Source organism: Macrotis lagotis, chromosome X (assembly GCF_037893015.1).
Source record: "Macrotis lagotis isolate mMagLag1 chromosome X, bilby.v1.9.chrom.fasta, whole genome shotgun sequence".
NCBI lineage: Eukaryota > Metazoa > Chordata > Mammalia > Peramelemorphia > Peramelidae > Macrotis > Macrotis lagotis.
Genome location: NC_133666.1, coordinates 388,647,896 through 388,651,432, shown reverse-complemented (window position 1 = coordinate 388,651,432; position 3,537 = coordinate 388,647,896). Strand labels below are relative to the sequence as shown.

Here is a 3,537-nt window from a genome sequence, read left to right as displayed (position 1 = left end):
GTTCAAATTTGACCTCAGACACTTAATAATTACCTACCTGTGTGGCCTTGGGCAAGCCACTTAACCCCATTGCTTTGCAAAAAAGAAAACCTAAAAATAAAAAAGAAATGACATTTATTTATTTAGTTAGTTAGTTAGTTATTTTAGGCCAGTAATTTCTTGTTTATTTTTCACTTACAAAAAAAATGAGAACATTTGGAACAAATGATACAAAATGATGGGTCATATCACAATGAGCAAGTTGTCTCACACAATATATCTTATATAGTAATATTGTAGTAGATTGGTCATGAAGTATTCAGAAACATATTTATTCTTCCAACTGGAGCCCTCCTCCAAAATGTAATCCATTGTTTTTATTCCCTACAATATCTTTTCATTAGATACTTAAAAGTAGGAAATAAGGGACTAGACCTGACACCAATACATCCACCAAGGGAAAAAGGGGAAAGGAGATGATACAAGTTGGACATTCCGACTCATATACAATCCTTTTCAATTATTATAGTATAATATCAAAATACAACTTGTTTGGTTAAGGAGTCTTTTCCATTCAAAACAACATGGAAAACAAAGCTGTTTTAATTAGGTAGTCACATACAGTATACACACTTTCCTGCCTAAAGAGAAAGCATTCACTTTCATACAGAAACAGAAAGATACTCAGCAAACATGCAACACATTCTCTCAGAGATTACATTCTGCTTTCATACATTGGTTTTGAGTATATACAGTAATACGAGGAGGCTTTCCTTAATAGTTTAATGATTAAACTTGCCTAATAAGGTTCATTTTCTGGGTGGTTCACAACAGCACCATTTTGAGAAATAAATGGGAAGCTGAGAAAGAGACTTCAGAGGGTTCAGGGTCCTTCTGGCTGAGCTACAATTTCTTAGTAGGACAGTCTCCTTGGCTGATCCTTCTGGCCAAGATTTTAGCATCCTATCTCTAAAACCTTTTCAAAGGGTGAAAGCAGAGAAACTGCATTTTTTTTATATGTTATTAGACCATTTAGTGACCTCTCCTTCAGGGGAAGGAAGGCAAGGAAGAAACTCCTCCTAACTAAATCAAAAAATTGTTACTTCCTTTTACAAAAAAGGTAACAAAACCCACTTAGCTTCAATAAATCTCTTACCTAATGCTTAATAGTAATCAGCTTCTGCTTTCCATGCACTGTGCAGATAGGCAAAGAAAACTATATAAAATGTTTAAAAGACCTTTTCTTTTAACCTATTTTTTGCACTTCACTGAAAAGCAATCTAGTCGTTTTCCCATGAGTCCTAAGTTTATTCTTTTTCTACTGAGTTCCCTCCTGTCAGTTAAGAAACCTGAAATTTTAAATATAAAAACTAGGTTTTATTTTAAAAATATTTTCCCCTCATTTTCTTACCCCACCCCATGCCAACCCCCCAATAATTTTTCCAAAAAAAAAAAATCTAGCTTCAGGACTTCATATTTATTATATTTCTTCTTAATACCAGATTCAAGAAATAGATAGATACCTAAAACTTCTCAGTACTGATATCAACTTCAGCATATTTATTCACATTAAGGTGTGATTTAAGATAGAAGTGCAAAAACACCAATACAACAGAACCCAAAATAAGGCACTTGCCTTTATAAGATGCAGGCCAAAAAATTACTTGTAATACCAGCACACCTGTCGGTGAGGTCAGAGCTGAGGGATATATACCATTAACTGCTGTTTCAATGGATGAACTAGATTGAAACTCTGGAAATAAATTGTTTTGGTGTTAATTATGACCATTTTGCCTTAAAATTCCATTTAACAAAGGTTTTTAAGGGAAAATATAAACTTACTCTGTGAATATAAAATGTGAGACTAACTTTGGAACTCGTCACTTCTTGCCAGTTGTACCTTTTATCACTATTTTTCTGCAAAGCTAAAATTAATAAACTATCAAAATGCAATCTTCCATTTTCCAAGAATTCTTCGAAAGTTATAACAGAACTTCTAGATTTTGGTTCATCTAATTAATCTCTTCATGCAAAACAGTATTTGTAGTAATTACATGCCCACTGCCTCTGATTGCTCCTTAGGACATATAAATATCTATTGCTGAGGTCCCATTCTCTAACAACTGAAAACCTTAGTTCCATTCATTCTCCCATTAATTTTAGATATGGATAGAAATGAAGAGGTGTTACAAACAGAGGGTGTGTAGATCCTGAGTACATCAAGCTTTCATTTTCTTTTCTTTAAGGCTACAGAAAATCTGGACACAGAGAAAGGCAGCTCATTGTCGCTTAGACAACCTCCCTTGATCCCCTCCCCCCCAAAAAAGCAGTTGTCTCCAGTGAGGGTTCCACAGAGAACTTATATTGTATGACATTTTATTTGGATTCCATGCATTTATTTTCCTGTGTTGCCTCAAGGTTGAAATCCATTCTTTCTGGAAACTCCAGTTTCTCACAGACTGCCTGCCTCCTTTACAGGTGGGTATTGTTGATATTTCATTAGGCTCTGTAAAGAGGGCTGGTGGAACATGCATTAAATTTGCTATTTTGCTCTCTTTTGAAGTGTATTCCCTTAACATATAAGTCTTGTCATCCTCATGGTAGAGCCTTGTGTCATTCATCCTGATGAGCACACCATCAATTCTTAAGAAAAATCTCAACAGCAGGAAAAAGCTAGAAGGCATCACTCTAATTTTCAACACTTAAGCTCGAAATTCCATGATCATGAAGTTCATCTTCAAACAACAGAACTTCCTCAAAAAATTTAATTTGTTCCCTGGCTTTCAATTTCTCTGTATCGATATGATCTGTTGTAGGCACAGCCTTTAACTTAAATGCGTCACCAAGCAATGTTCCCTTGTAATCTGTTGTATAGGTCCAGTCATATGGTCTAATGATCTCTTTGGAGTGTTCACTCTCCGTTCTGCTCTCTTGCCATTCTTCAGCTCATGCCACCTTCAGCATACCCTGGTAGCTGTTGACACATTTTAATTCCAAAGCCAGAAACATGTTGGATTCTTAAAAACGTTGTCTCCAAACATCATTTCAGGAAGAGATGGCATGTGCAGCTCACCAGCTAATTTCTCCACATGGGCCGACTTCATGATGTGTGTCTTGGGCGCCTTCAGCTTCCAGGGCCCGAAGGATAAGTCCTGGCATTTGCGCTGGAAGCCGCGGAACCAGCGCGGGCAGTGGCAGCGTGGCAGGGGCGGCCTCCCTCCTCCCCCACCCCCACCTCCCCCTCCTCCCCCACCCCCACCTCCCCCTCCTCCCCCACCCCCACCTCCCCCTCCTCCCCCCAAGCCTTTCCATCCCCAGCCCCGCCCCGCTCCGCTCCCCTGCCCCCCACTCCTTCCTCAAGGACACTTAATTAAACACATTTATTTACAACACCCTATACCCTTCTCCACCCTCCCAAAACAAATGAAGTTTTAGAACAAATTTTAAAACCTGAGGAAAACATAGATAAAACTGAAAATTAAATGAAACTGGAGGAAGGTAAGAATTTTCATTAAAATTGTAAATTCAGCCTCCAGCATTGGTTACTGATAGGGGTCA

At 38.0% G+C, this 3,537-nt stretch overlaps 1 pseudogene; it reads right to left on the bottom strand.

The window, feature by feature from the left end:
* Positions 1 to 2,294: 2,294 nt before the first annotated feature.
* On the bottom strand, positions 2,295 to 3,098 carry LOC141502106 (TIP41-like protein; annotated as a pseudogene).
* Positions 3,099 to 3,537: the final 439 nt, after the last annotated feature.